At 46.9% G+C, this 16,266-nt stretch overlaps 1 protein-coding gene across 1 annotated transcript in view; it reads left to right on the forward strand.

Moving 5' to 3' along the window:
• Positions 1 to 16,266, forward strand: part of LOC124805498 (protein O-mannosyl-transferase TMTC2-like) — a 941,575-nt gene that overhangs the window by 857,536 nt on the left and 67,773 nt on the right. The window lies entirely within an intron of this gene.

The following is a 16,266-nucleotide window of genomic DNA, read 5'->3' on the forward strand; positions in this document are numbered from 1 at the left end:
GTGGCTGGCAGAGGATTCATGGAACCAGCTCCACAATAATTCTCTATTTGTCCATTCTCGAACAGCTCGCAAAAAAAAAAAAAGAAAAAACACGAACACTTACATCTTTCCGCGTGAGCTCTGATTTCTCTTATTCCTCTTATTATGATGACTGTTTCTCTCCCTATACAGTTTGGCGTAAGCCCCCATGCACTGTAACGGATCGTGCAGCCACGTCTCGATCCCTGAGTCAACAGATAGGGACGTTTGCAGGACAACAACCATCTGCACGAACAGTTCGACGACGTTTGCAGCAGCATGGACTATCAGCTCGGAGACCATTCCTGCGGTTACCCTTGACGCTGCATCACAGACAGGGGCGCCTGCGATGGTGTACTCAACGGCGAACCTGGGTGCACGAGTGGCAAAATGTCATTTTTTCTGATGAATTCAGGTTCTGTTTACAGCATCATGATGGTCATATCCGTGTTTGCCGACATTGGCACATTGGAAGAATGTATTTGTCATCGCCAAACTGGCATATCACCCGGCGTGGTGGTATGGGGTGCCATTGGTTACACGTCTCGGTCACCTCTTGTTCGCATTGACGGCACTTTGAACAGTGGACGTTACATTTCAGGTGTGTTACGTCTCGTGGCTCTACCCTTCATTCGATCCTGGCGAAACCCTACATTTCAGCAGGATAATGCACGACCGCATGTTGCAGGTCCTGTACAGGCCTTTCTGGATACAGAAAATGTTCGACTGCTACCCTGGCCAGTACATTCTCCAGATCTCCTACCAACTGAAAAGTCTGCTCAATGGTGGCCGAGCAACCGGCTCGTCACAATACGCCAGTCACAGGTCTGAGTGCAGCCCGCTTTCCAACAGCGTTGGGCAGACCGGACGGTACCCATGCAAGTGCTAGCCCAGCCCGACAACGCTTAACTTCTGTGATCTGACGGGAACCGGTGTTACCAATGTGGAAAGGCCGTTGACTGATCTTACAGTCATACATTCTAAATTCGGTTGTACCTGCAATTCAGTTGTACAGTTCTAACTCATTTACGCTATTCTGTGTGAAAAAAATTTATGGGAAGGAGGGAGACAGCCTCTTGCGAGTACCATCCTTTCGTAACAGATAGTAACAGCACATTAGCGGGTAGTATAGTGTAACACTGTACTTTAACACAATGCACTCACCTACAGCTTAGTACAGCACTATCCTATACCATCTGGTGAATGTGCTGATACTATCCAACGCATAAGGATTGTACTGTCAAGGAGCAGTCTCCCTCCCTCCCATGAAGTAGTGTAACTGTACTAGGAGTGTAAAATTGAATTGTAAGTACAGGTGGGGAGTGAGGCGGGGGTCACACTACACTACACTATGACGACGGCGTGAACCAGTTTCTGAGCCAAGAGCTCCCAGGAGCTCCTTGGAGCGACACAAAGACTCCCAAAACCTGCTCTCCCAAGGTTAATGCTAACGCTTGGCTTCAGTCAGTTACCTCAGGTGGTGGGGGTGGTGTGGTCACTCGGGGGAGTGGTGGGGGTCGTGAGCCCTTCCCATCTCTCCCCAGTATTTGTTTGGATTAAGATACAAGTGGAGAGAGAAGAAGGAGTGAGAAACATCAAGTAGGTCAGCAGACGGGTTTGGACCTACCAAAAACATCCTTTGCCTCAGATGTCATAGTGCTAGTGTTCCTGGACTTTGACATCAGAGAACCTGTCAAGTCTGGGCCAGAATCTCTAGGCGTGCAGTCCGGAACCATGCAACTGCTACGGTCGCAGGTTCGAATCCTGCCTCGGGCATGGATGTGTGTGATGTCCTTAGGTTAGTTAGGTTTAAGTAGTTCTAAGTTCTAGGGGACTGATGGACTGATGACCACAGCAGTTGAGTCCCATAGTGCTCAGAGCCATTTGAACCATTTTTTTGGGCCAGAATTCTACACCATTACAAATAGTCCAACAGGTCTGAACTGGACTGTCACGTCTTAGAGCCAGTGCCTGTTTTTCAAGTCAGCCAGCATGACAACGCGTCATCTTTATTCTTAGGACAACAGCCCTACTCCCACATGAAACACAGTAGCACTATTCGGCCATTTTTTGAATTTCCCGCCAATGTTTTGAATTTCTAGCAAAATTTGAATTTCCCCCATTTTATATTTAAGGCAACTTGTCTTTGTCAGACGAGATGAGGGTGGTTGAAACCCATGACTCATCGATGGCACTGTAGGGCGGGGGGCGGGGGGGGGCATGCTTTGTTGTGACTCAATGGTTCAAATGGTTCTGAGCACTATGGGACTGAAATGCCATGGTCATCAGTACCCTAGAACTTAGAACTACTTAAACCTAACTAACCTAAGGTCATCACACACATCCATGCCCGAGGCAGGATTCGAACCTGCGACCGTAGCAGTCACTCGGTTCCAGACTGTAGTGCCTAGAACCGCTCGGCCACTCCGGCCGGCTGTGACTCAATGCCCCATACATACCTACTCACAGACATTGATCAGCATCTACACTCGTGTTCACAGGAAATAGAATATATTGAATGACTAGATTCATATACACAGGAAATGTGCATTATGATTATCATTTCAGTCAGCTCGGTCCAGCGTGTGTCCTTTTGTCTAGTAGGCACTGGATCCGCCATGGGCCCTGATACCTTGTTCCATACGTGATAGCATCAGTGCGTATAAGGCGAGTGAGGTCGTGTGGTATACCCACGGTGCTTTCACTTGGTTCTGAAGTTCATCTGTGGTCATTGGCACTGGGTGACAACACTGCACCTGCTGTTTCACCATATCCCACACATTTTAGACTGGCGACAAGCCTGTTGAATTGGGTGGGCAGGGCATAAGGCTAACCTCCTGTGGCACCAATAAGGCACATATTCGTGCAGCTACATGTGGTCGTGCATTGTCTTGCTGAAAAATGGCTCCTGGGATGCTGTGCAGAAAGAGTGTGGCTATGGGTCGCAGGATGTCATTCGTGTAGGTCACACTGGTCACAGTGCTCTGGACACGCACCAACTGTCATTTGAGGTTGTATCCAATAGCACCCCACGCCTTAAGGGCTTGAATTGGCGCTATACGTCTTGTGCCAATGCGGTCACTGTGATGTCACACCTTCTGCGACGAAACAAAATATGGCCATCATTTTCAAACAAACAGAACCTGGATTCATCCGAAAACACTATCTGACGACATTCCTGTCCCCAGTGACAGTTTTTGTGCATGACCGTTATCCTCTTCCATCACATTACCTGGACTTGTCACTATTTTGCACGAAGGATGTTATAAGACTGCCTTGTAAACAATGGAGGATCTGTATTTATCCAATCCGAGATGACTGGAGGCTGTTTTGAATGCCAACTGGTTTCCTGCACCGTATTAGGCTTAGTAATGTGTCTTTGTTTCTCGTGTTTCCATATTTTTGCCCTCCCTCTGTATCTACTTCTGCATATTTTGTAATTACTATCATTAGAGTAATGTGGTGTGACTTTCGAAACATCTTTTTTAATATTTTTGCATTAAAAGTAACTGAACTAGTATTTTGTCAATGAATTCATTTACACAGCAACTGCGGATATTCTGCAGCACAAATGAAGAATAGTATCTTTTTGATTTTTTGCGATTTTTGTCTGGATAATAGTTGACATGTTAGGACGAGATCACTGGTTTTAATTCATTAAAAAATAGAAACCATATATCACTGTAGCAGAAGCTGTTTCGTTCAGCGACACCGGCGCGTTTGGGAACGCTGACATTGAAACAGTTAGGGGTCTCGCCCAGTAAGAGCGTGATTTGCACGCGAAATGCTTCAGGCTCGTGTCTTGGCCATTAGAGCTTCCGCTGTGTATAGTGTAGGTAATTTGAAGCCCGGTTTCTGCCCGGATTGTTAGCCGCCTGGGAGAGTGGATCCGCCGTTCGACCGGGTTGTTTACGGGGCATTAGGCCGCGTATTAAGCCAAAATGGCGTAACCCTATCAGCCGGGGCGTCTAATCACACGATACACCAGCTGCGTGTCGGCCAGCCGCGCCATCAACGTTGCCAGAGTGTGCCCAACTTCCCTCCCAGCCTTTAATCTGGAAAACTATACCTAGACTGCGAGGGGTAGACAAAGTTTTATTATCTACTCCAACGATCAGTCTGTGGAGATTAAAGTGATGACTGTGTTAGTCTTTCCCCATAAAATTCGCCCCTCAATGCGACACATTCCTCCCTGCAATGGGCGATTTGAGGGAGATTTTGGTTGTAGATCTCTGTGTTTTGGCAGTTCTTGAAAAGAAGCACGTTGAAAATAACATCGTTACCATTCTAGAAACCACGCAATGGTTTTTCCATCAGGGGAAGAAGTCTCTGGCTGCCATGAATAGGGGAAGGGCAATTAGATAAGCCCAAAGAAGCAGCATGTGAATGTGTTCTATGTAGAATGAGCTGGGGCGTTGTCGTGGACCAAAAACACACCTTTGGACAGATCCTATTGGTGCTTCGGCTTGAGAGCTTCTCGTAACCTAGTCAGGAGATTTTGGTAGTGTGCTGCTGTGACAGTTTACCCGTTACAAGATCTCTTAGGAGCACACCATTACATTCCCGGAAAAACAGCATCATATAGCGCTATGCTAGTTCAATCGTAGGCTTTTCCGATGGTAGTCAATGCACATGTTCTCAGTGCTTGTTTTCTCGTTTATGTAGGAGAAATAGTGAGGCGGAGAGCACTCGTCCATGGTGATGAGGTGGCTCAAGAAGTCACCTGGATTGGTCCGACAGAGCTGTAGCTTTTCCTGCTGCGTCGGTTCGGTGACTTTCTGGATGGGTGCGAGGTGTCGCGGAACCCTGGGGACTGTGACATTTGTCCTATTCAAAATGTCGTCCAAGATGTAGAAAACCAATTCGTGAGTGCACTACTGGCCATTAAAATTGCTACACCACGAAGATGACGTGCTACAGACGGAAAATTTAACCAACAGAAAAAAGATGCTGTGATATGCAAATGATTAGCTTTTCAGAGCGTTCACACAAGGTTGGCGCCGGTGGCGACACCTACAACGTGCTGACATGAGGAAAGTTTCCAACCGATTTCTCATACACAAACAGCAGTTGACCGGCGTTGCCTGGTGAAACGTTATTGTGATGCCTCGTGCAAGGAGGAGAAATGCGTACCATCACGTTTCCGACTTTGATAAAGGTCGGATTGTAGCCTATCGCGGTTGCGGTTCATCGTATCGCGGCATTGCTGCTCGCGTTGGTCGAGATCCAATGACTGTTAGCAGAATATGGAATCGGTGGGTTCAGAAGGGTAATACGGAACGCCGTGCTGGATCCCAACAGCCTCGTATCACTAGCAGTCGAGATGACAGGCATCTTATCCGCATGGCTGTAACGGATCGTGCAGCCACGTCTCGATCCCTGAGTCAACATGTAGGGACGTTTGCAGGACAACAACCATCTGCACGAACAGTTCGACGACGTTTGCAGCAGCATGGACTATCAGCTCGGAGACCATTGCTGCGGTTACCCTTGACGCTGCATCACAGACAGGGGCGCCTGCGATGGTGTACTCAACGGCGAATCTGGGTGCACGAGAGGCAAAACGTCATTTTTTCTGATGAATCCAGGTTCTGTTTACAGCATCATGATGATCACATCCGTGTTTGGCGACATCGCGGTGAACGCACATTGGAAGAATGTATTCGTCATCGCCAAACTGGCATATCACCCGGCGTGGTGGTATGGGGTGCCATTGGTTACACGTCTCGGTCACCTCTTGATCGCATTGACGGCACTTTGAATAGTGGACGTTACATTTCAGGTGTGTTACGTCTCGTGACTCTACCCTTCATTCGATCCCGGCGAAACACTACATTTCAGCAGGATAATGCACGACCGCATGTTGCAGGTCCTGTACAGGCCTTTCTGGATACAGAAAATGTTCGACTGCTACCCTGGCCAGTACATTCTCCAGATCTCTCACCAACTGGAAAGTCTGCTCAATGGTGGCCGAGCAACCGGCTCGTCACAATACGCCTGTCACTACTCTAGATTAACTGTGGTATTGTGTTGAAGCTGCATGGACAGCTGTACCTGTACACGCCATCCAAGCTCTGTTTGACTCAATGCCGAGGCGTATCAATGCCGTTATTACGGCCAGATGTGGTTGTTCTGGGTGCTGATTTCTCAACATCTATGCACCCAAACTGCGTGAAAATGTGATCACATGTCAGTTCTAGTTTATTTGTCCAATGAACACCCGTTTATCATATGCATTTTTTCTTGGTGTAGCAATTTTAATGGCCAGTAGTGTAGATAAGCCCAAAGAAGCAGCATTTGAATGTGTTCTATGTAGAATGACCTGGGGCGTTGTCGTGGACCAAAAACACACCTTTGGACAGATCCTATTGATGTTTCATCTTGAGAGCTTCTCGTAACCTCGTCAGGAGATTTTGGTAGTGTGATCCTGTGACAGTTTACCCGTTACAAGATCTCTTAGCAGCACACCATTACATTCCCGGAAAAACAGCATCATATAGCGCTATGATAGTCGAATCGCACGCTCTTCCGATGGTAGAGAATACACAGGTTCTCAGTGCTTGCTTTTCACGTTTATGTAGGAGAAATAGTGAGGCAGAGAGCACTCGTTCACGGTGATGACGTGGCTAAAGAAATCACCTGGATTGGTCTGACAGAACTGTAGCTTTTGCGCTGCTGCGTCGGTTCGGTGGCTTCCTGAATGGGTGCGAAGTGTCGCGGAGCCCTGCGATCTGTGACCTTTGTCTTATTCAAAATGTCGTCCAAGATGTTGAAAACCAATTCGCGACTAATTTACACCTTTTCTACTCTCACCCGTAAAGCGATATGCCTGTATTCTAGCATCTGGGCGTCCACTTCTCTTGCGATTTTCTTCACAGTAAGATGGTCAGTCACTTCGTTGTTCCTCATTGTCACACTGGAAGCGTGGTAGCCACGTACTCTCTCCATGATATGATGCTGCATTACTTTCCTATACTTCCACTCGATGCCTGTTTAAGGCACAAACGACGCAAGTTGCCACTGGGGCGCCAAGCTGAATAGGGAACGAGAGACACCACAGCTATAAGGTTTCTGTACAGCACGTATCAGAATTAGTTGCGGTCACTTGGTAGTAGGATAAGAAGGAGAGTTATGACACCATAATGTGTCCCCAGTGACTTCATTGGTGGAGTCATCTATGACATCATTGATGATGTCATCGGTGATGTCGCTGGTGTCACATTTTTGGTTCTAGGACTCCTCTTGATATTCTACTCTTCAGGCGCCGATCTGATAGGGGTGCTATGCTGAGAGGGGTGTCCAAGAGCAGGATTTGTGTGCAGTGCTTACCACAATTGGTAGTAAAAACTGACATCGGTGAAGGCGAACAAGGGAAAAACGTTGCCATGTTGTTCCCCTGCAAATCCAGAAAACGAATTATGCACTATACTACATTGCCACAATACACTTCACCATATTGTTTTGGCTGCTATAGCACCATGCTACTGTGCTACATCCTGGATTTTCCAGTGTGTACTAGGACTATAGACATGTATATACAAACGAACGAAAAAGTGCTTACATAACAGTATATCTTTCGGGGTGACAATTCAGCCTTATTGACATTAGCGACATTCCATGGATAGCGTGGTGGCGAGGTCCGTGAGATGTGGATGAAATGAAAGCTGGCCATTAGAAGTGCAACACAATGAAGAATATCAAATAAGAAAACCTTATATTATTGTCACTACACACTACATTAGCAAGAAAAGACATTCGTAAGTTATCAAGAGAAGTACATGATGATTCAGGTACCCTGCATAACTTCCCTGACTTTAAATACCTCATGCAAAAGTTAGCTTGCTATGTGCAAACTGTTAGCCCTACAGAAAAAAATGAACAGGACCTTATCGAAGGAAATTTTATGTAGTATAATTTTCTACGGGGATATGTTTTCGCGTTATTAAAGGAAAACGTGTTTGAAGGACACATTTGTATGCTTTTCTTGACTAATTCGAAAACTATAACCTGTAGCGACAAATTATCCTAGTATAAAATTTAACTACATCAAACTTCCTACAAAAACGTCCTGTTCGTTTTTCACGTAGGACTAATAGTTTGTGTGTAGTGATCGTGAGCATATGAGAATCTTGCACCTGGTATTTGAAGGCGTTGCGGATTGCATAAAACCCACAGGAAGGGGCAACTGAATCATACTGTATGCAGCGCGAAAGTTCGTACACACAGCTGCTAGCCTGGGCAGCAGCGATAGTTTTAACTCGGCTGGACATCGAGTCAACCAGATCTTGTAGGGCAGATGCGTGTGCATAATTCCAAGCCATCTCAACAGAATTCATCAGTTGTAACGGCTGACGAGTGGTGGCATGCCATTCCCGTGACAACCCATTACCAGACGTTATCAGTGGTTGAGAGATGTGGAGAGGTTCCTGGTCAATGCTACAGTAGAGCACTCGCTGTATTGTGGTAGATCACATCAGTATTGACAGCTTGCGGTCATGCATTATCTTGTTGAGAGAAGTTGCAATACCTTGATGTTAGGGAACAGGAATTGGCCTTCACATGTAAGAAAATTACCGGTGGCTGTTCATATGAATCGCTATGCAAATCAGAAGTTATTATGTTGTGTATCTGGCAACGTAGTTCTGCTCAGAGCCTGCACACACGTATGTATCCAAGACGAGGCTGTGTTCATCTGCTCTCAAGGACACCAGTATTGACAGTTTGAAGTATTTCCCTCCCCCCCCTCCTCCAAGACTACATACCCACAGTGTGATGCGGTTTCATTCACTTTATACTATCTTGGGACACTATCTCTTGAATATACCTGTTCCACATCTAACGTGAGGTTGCCTAGAGAGCTCAGAAAAACGTTATGGTCGTCCACCTGTACACTGTATCGGAGTAAATGAGACGAGCGATGTTATGCAGGTGTTAAGGAATTCCTTCTGCTACTCATTTAAGTCACCCAGTTTCTACACACTCTTGGGCTGTTCCTGATACAGCACGTCGCATATAATCCCGTAAATGCTTTTTAAGTAAACAAACATCAAAGTTCAGCACAACATGATAGAGTGATGAGCCTCGAGCATCACTACACACTACCGTAAGTCAAACCTTAAGTCATATTCTGGTTAAATAACGCTTCGATTGGCAATGCACTCAGTTTGTATTCAGTTAATTAAGAGTAATCCATTGAATCTATCAAACGTATTTAAAAAGGCTTGATCTTTCTGCATACGCTGTTAATTATTGTAAGAATCCAATCAATACAATAAGGAATCATAATAACTTAAGAATGCTACTGTAGTCGTGTTTGTGGATTAATAAATCCGGTGAATGGTGTTAAATTTACACATAATATAATTTATTCATTAGTTGCATTTAAGAATGTAATTACGTAAAATACACTCCTGGAAATTGAAATAAGAACACCGTGAATTCATTGTCCCAGGAAGGGGAAACTTTATTGACACATTCCTGGGGTCAGATACATCACATGATCACACTGACAGAACCACAGGCACATAGACACAGGCAACAGAGCATGCACAATGTCGGCACTAGTACAGTGTATATCCACCTTTCGCAGCAATGCAGGCTGCTATTCTCCCATGGAGACGATCGTAGAGATGCTGGATGTAGACCTGTGGAACGGCTTGCCATGCCATTTCCACCTGGCGCCTCAGTTGGACCAGCGTTCGTGCTGGACGTGCAGACCGCGTGAGACGACGCTTCATCCAGTCCCAAACATGCTCAATGGGGGACAGATCCGGAGATCTTGCTGGCCAGGGTAGTTGACTTACACCTTCTAGAGCACGTTGGGTGGCACGGGATACATGCGGACGTGCATTGTCCTGTTGGAACAGCAAGTTCCCTTGCCGGTCTAGGAATGGTAGAACGATGGGTTCGATGACGGTTTGGATGTACCGTGCACTATTCAGTGTCCCCTCGACGATCACCAGTGGTGTACGGCCAGTGTAGGAGACCGCTCCCCACACCATGATGCCGGGTGTTGGCCCTGTGTGCCTCGGTCGTATGCAGTCCTGATTGTGGCGCTCACCTGCACGGCGCCAAACACGCATACGACCATCATTGGCACCAAGGCAGAAGCGACTCTCATCGCTGAAGACGACACGTCTCCATTCGTCCCTCCATTCACGCCTGTCGCGACACCACTGGAGGCGGGCTGCACGATGTTGGGGCGTGAGCGGAAGACGGCCTAACGGTGTGCGGGACCGTAGCCCAGCTTCATGGAGACGGTTGCGAATGGTCCTCGCCGATACCCCAGGAGCAACAGTGTCCCTAATTTGCTGGGAAGTGGCGGTGCGGTCCCCTACGGCACTGCGTAGGATCCTACGGTCTTGGCGTGCATCCGTGCGTCGCTGCGGTCCGGTCCCAGGTCGACGGGCACGTGCACCTTCCGCCGACCACTGGCGACAACATCGATGTACTGTGGAGACCTCACGCCCCACGTGTTGAGCAATTCGGCGGTACGTCCACCCGGCCTCCCGCATGCCCACTATACGCCCTCGCTCAAAGTCCGTCAACTGCACATACGGTTCACGTCCACGCTGTCGCGGCATGCTACCAGTGTTAAAGACTGCGATGGAGCTCCGTATGCCACGGCAAACTGGCTGACACTGACGGCGGCGGTGCATAAATGCTGCGCAGCTAGCGCCATTCGACGGCCAACACCGCGGTTCCTGGTGTGTCCGCTGTGCCGTGCGTGTGATCATTGCATGTACAGCCCTCTCGCAGTGTACGGAGCAAGTATGGTGGGTCTGACACACCGGTGTCAATGTGTTCTTTTTTCCATTTCCAGGAGTGTATTACTAACAAATTATTTAAATGTGCTTTGAATAAGGGTCGGGGCACCTAATGCAGTCTGACCTTGAACTAGAATTAATGGCTCCTGATAGGCAATCTAACATTAGAAGATAAAGATTCTCGAAGTGCAACCTAACTTAAAATTAAATCAAACACCCAAAACCTCTATCTGAAAAAATTAGATGGCCGCCTGTGATTGGCTGTGAAAACAGTGGGAACCAACTAATTGAATGTAATGCATAACTCAGAGATGAAAATGCAAGGAACAAACTGCAGTTGAAATCAAATCGTTAGCAACTGCAAGCCTGAATCTGGATTCCCAATTGGAATAAGTGAAGCTTATTACACATAACTCATCCGATGAAATCCCTACGATCTAATTGCTGCTGGTTCGGTATCACCATACTATATGTTGAGATGCCGAAGCGCGAGACGGCTTCAAGTTATAAAGTTTTACGTCACCTGTTGTGAACTTGTACACTGAAGCGCCAAAGAAGCTGATACAGGCATGCGTATTCAAATGCAGAGAGATGTAAACAGGGCTAATAAGGCGCTGCGGTTGGCTACGCCTGTATAAGACAACAAGTGTCTGGCGCAGCTGTTAGATCGGTTACTGCTGCTACAATGGCAGGTTATCAAGATTTAAGTGAGTTTGGACATGGTGTCCCCGGCGCACGAGCGATGGGATGCATCATCTCCGACGTAGCGATGAACTGGGGACTTTCCCATACGACCACTTCACGAGTGTACCGTGAATATCACGAATCCGGTAAAACATCCAATCTTCGACATCGCTGCGGCCGGAAAAAAATAATGCATGAATGCGACCGGCGACGACTCAAGAGAACCGTCCAACGTTACAGAAGTGCAGCCCTTCCGCAAACTGCTGCAGATTTGAATGCTGAGCCATCAACAAGTGTTAGCTTGCGAACCGTTCAACGAAACATCATCGATAAGGGTTTTCGGAGGAGAAGTCCCACTCGTGTACCCATGATGACTGCACAACACAAAGCTTTACGCCTCCCCTGGGCCTGTCAACGCCAAAATTGGACTGCTGACGACTGGAAACGTGTTGCCTGGTCAGACGAGTTTCTTTTCACATTGTATTGAGCGGATGAACATATACAGGTATGGATGCAACGTTATGCATCCATAGACCCTGCATGTCAGCAGGGGACTGTTCAGGCTGGTGGAGGCTCTGTAATGGTGTGTGGCGTGTGCAGTTGGAGTGATACGGGACCCCTGATACGTCTAGATACGAGTCTGATAGGTTGAACGTGCGTAAGCATCCAGTGTGATCACCCACGTCCATTCATGTCCATTGTGCATTTCGACGGATTTGGGCAATTCCAGCAGGACAATGCGACAGTCCACACGTCCAGAACTGCTACAGAGTGTCTTCAGAAACACTCTTCTGAGTTTAAACACTTCCGCTGGCCACCATCCTCCCCAGACATGAACATTATTGAGCATATCTGGGATGCCTTGCAACATGCTGTTCAGAAGAGACCTCCACACCGCCGTACTCTTACGGATTTATGGGCAGGCCTGCAGGATTCGTGGTGTAATTTCCCTCCAGCTCTACTTCAGACATTAGTCGAGTCAATGCCATGTCGTGTTGCTGCTCTCTGCGTTCTATACGGGAGGGGGGGGGGGGGCTACACGATATTAGGCAGGTGTAGCAGTTTCTTTAGCTCTTCAGTTTACTCCATCTCAATTTCGTATAACGTCGTAGCACTGGTGCATAATAAAACTCTGTGATTGAAATGTTGGTTCAAATGGTTCTGACCACTATGGGACTTAACATCTGAGGTCATCAGTCCCGCTATAACTTAGAACTACTTAAACCTAACTAACCTAAAGACATCACACACAGCCATGCCCGAGGCAGGATTCGAACCTGCGGCCGTAGCGGTCTCGCGGTTCCAGACTGAAGCGCCTAGAACCTCTCGGCCACTCCGGCCGGCGACTGAAATATTCCGAGAGATTTACACGTGGAGTTACTGTTAAGAATAATCGCGACTCCACACTATATCACAACACGATTTTGCAGGCCGCGGTGGTGTAGCGGTTCTAGGCGCGCAGTCCGGAACCACGCGACTGCTACGGTCGCAGGTTCGAATCCTGCCTCGGGCATGGATGTGTGTGATGTCCTTAGGTTAGTTAGGTTTAAGTAGTTCTAAGTTCTAGGGGACTGATGACCACAGATAGTGCTCAGAGCCATTTGAACCATTTGAACAATACGATTTTCCAATATCTTCAATATATTAACTTTCAACAAAGCAACAGAGTCACGTGCTATGTTTCTCAGGGAATCTATTGCTGTGGTTTCATCTCCCAGGTACCTTGTTCCTGCAGTCACTTAAAAATTAATGTTCAAGGTATTTGCTTGATTATTAGAGCTTATCATTAGAAATAATATTGATTTGCTCGTGTAGTGTATAGCGCAGCGCGCTAGTTCGGCACACAAGAACGTGAGCTACTCCAGGATCGAATCCATCTGGCAGATTGACCATGGCTGATGCCCGAATGTAGGTATTTATGTAGTTTCGCACGCTGGTTTAAGCGGGAACTTAGCTGATCCCCAATTTCCGCCCCTGAAAATATTATCATAGAACACACGGAACAAGTTTTCATCTACATCTACATACATACTCCGCAATCCACCATACGGTGCGTGGCGGAGGGTACCTCGTACCAAAATTCACAGGCCGTTGGCGTACACAACTTCCCTCCCCTGCTTTAGGTGACTATTTTTGGCGATTGGAAGGCATCCGGTTGCAAATTAAACTGGAATAAATTTGCCAAACCTTAAGTACACCAGACCCTGTACTAGATGAGATTAAGGCCGGGAAGAAGAACATTAAAGTAATATCGTTGCTTTCATGAACTCACGAGCAAGTGCGTTAGAGTTAGCAACCATTATGTGAAATGAGCATTGCTGTCAACAGACCGACACATCGCTCGGATGTCTTCTGAACTTTAACTGCCCATAAGAGCGACAGCCACGTGCAGGACTTCTAATACACGCCGCATCAGTTCATCTGATCGCTGATCGTGGCCGGCATAATGGGCACAATGTACCTGAGGCAAAAGAGAGAGAAAAATTAGGGCCCAAATTCGGACAGGAATAGAGTAGGAATGATACTAAACATGTACAACATGTGCACTGTGGTGATAAAAGCCATGGGATATGTCCTAATATCGTGTCGGACCCTCTTTTGCCCGGCAAAGTGCACCAAGTAGAAGTGGCATGGACTCCAAAAGTCGTTGGAAGTCCCCTGCCAGAAACATTGAGATATGCGGCCTCTATAGCCGTCCATAATGGCGAAAGCGTTGTCGATACAGGATTCTGTGCACGAACTGACCCCTCGATTACGCCAGATAAATGGGCTTCATGTCGGGCGATCTGGGTGGCCAAATCATTCGTTCGAATTGTCCAGAATGTTCTTCAAGCCAATCACGAGTAATTGTTGCCCGGTAACATGGTGCACTGCCATCCATTAAATTTCTATCGTTCTTTGGCAGCATGAAGTCCATGAATGGCTGCAAATGGTTTCCAAGTAACTGAACATAACGATTTCCACTCAATGATTGGTTCGGTTGGACCAGAGGAGCCGGTCCATTCCATGTTAACATAGCCCACACTAATATAGAGCAACGACCAGCTTGCGAAGTGCCTTGTTCATAGCTTCGGTCCACGGCTTCATGGTGTCTTCGCCATACTCGAACCCTACCATCAGCTCTTACCAACTAAAGTCGGGAATCTTATCAGGCCATGGTTTTCCAGTCGCCTAGGGTCCAGCCGATATGGTCACGAACCCTGGAGAAGCGCTGCAGGCGACTTCGTGCTGTAGCTAGGTGCCCGCGTCTGTTGTCTGCTGTCATAGACCATTAATGCCAAATATCGCCGCACTGTCTTGACGGCTATGTCCGTCATACGTCCCACATTGATTTCTGCGGTTATTCCACACAGTACTGCTTGTCTGTTAGCACTGACAAACGCTGCTGCTCTCGGTCGTTAATTGAAGGGCGTCGGCCACTGCGTTGTGGTGGTGACAGGTACGAGGGGAGTTTGAAAAGTCCGTGCCAAAGTAAAAACTAATTACATGTTTGGGGTAAACCTTTTTTATTTTTCAACATAGTCTCCTTTTAAACTTATACACTTCGTCCAACGCTGTTCTAAATTGTTGATGCCTTCCGAATAATAGGAATTGTCCAAGTCTGCAAAATAGCTATTAGTTGCTGCAATCACCCTCTCGTTTGATTAAAATCTTTGCCCCGCCAGCCATTTCTACTAATTGGGGAACAAATAGTAGTCGAGGGAGCCAAGTCTGAAGAATAGGGGAGGGGGGGGGGGGGGTGAAGAGTTGGAATCCTATTTCCATTAATTTTGCAACCACAACTGCTGAGGTGCGTGCTGGTGCATTGTTGTGATGGAAAAGGACTTTTTAGCGGTCCAAACGCCAGCGTTTTTCTTGCAGCTCGGTTTTCAAACGGCCCAGTAACGATGAATAATATTCGCCTGTAATAGTTTTACCCTTTTCCATATAGTCCATGAGGATTATCCCTTGCGAATCCCAAAGGACAGCCGAAGGAATGGTCTTCGCCTCTTTTGATGCAGATTCTCCTTTGGTAACCCATTGTGTACATTGTTGTATCCATGTTTCACCCACAGTGACGAAACGACGCTTAAAGTCCTGCGGATTCTTCCTGAACAGCTGCAATCCATCCTTGCAACACTTCACACGGTTCCGTTTTTGCTCAAGCGTGAGCAATCGCGGAACGCATCTTGCGGATTGCTTTCTCATGTCCAAATGTTTATGCAAAATATTACGTACCCGTTCATTCGAGATGCCCACAGCACTAGCAATCTCACGCACCTTAACTCTTCTGTCATCCATCACCATATCATGGATTTTATCAATGATTCCTGGAGTCGTAACCTCCATAGGGCGTCCAGAATGTTCAGCATCACTTGTGCCCATATGGCCAATAGGAAAATTTTGAAACCACTTATAAACTGTTCTAATCAAAGGTGCAGAGTCACCGTAATGTTTATCAATCTTCTCTTTAGTCTCCTGAGACGTTTTGCTTTTCGTAAAGTAATGTTTCATCACCACACGAAATTCTTTTTTTGACAATCACTCGACTTCCTTCATTCACACGAATTTCAAACACAAAGAAATAGACCAATATGGCTGAAGCTTGGTGTGCGTTCTTTCCAAATATGCTACTAACTAAACATGAACTCGACAAGCGACGGTGGTGCCATTTCTCGGACTTTGCACGGACTTTTCAAACGTCCCTCGTAATGCCTGAAATTTGGTATTCTCGGCACACTCTTGACACTGAGGATCTCCGAACACTCAATTCCCTAACGATTTCCGAAATGAAATGTCCCATGCGTCTAGTTTCCAA

Source organism: Schistocerca piceifrons, chromosome 7, assembly GCF_021461385.2.
Source record: "Schistocerca piceifrons isolate TAMUIC-IGC-003096 chromosome 7, iqSchPice1.1, whole genome shotgun sequence".
Lineage (NCBI taxonomy): Eukaryota > Metazoa > Arthropoda > Insecta > Orthoptera > Acrididae > Schistocerca > Schistocerca piceifrons.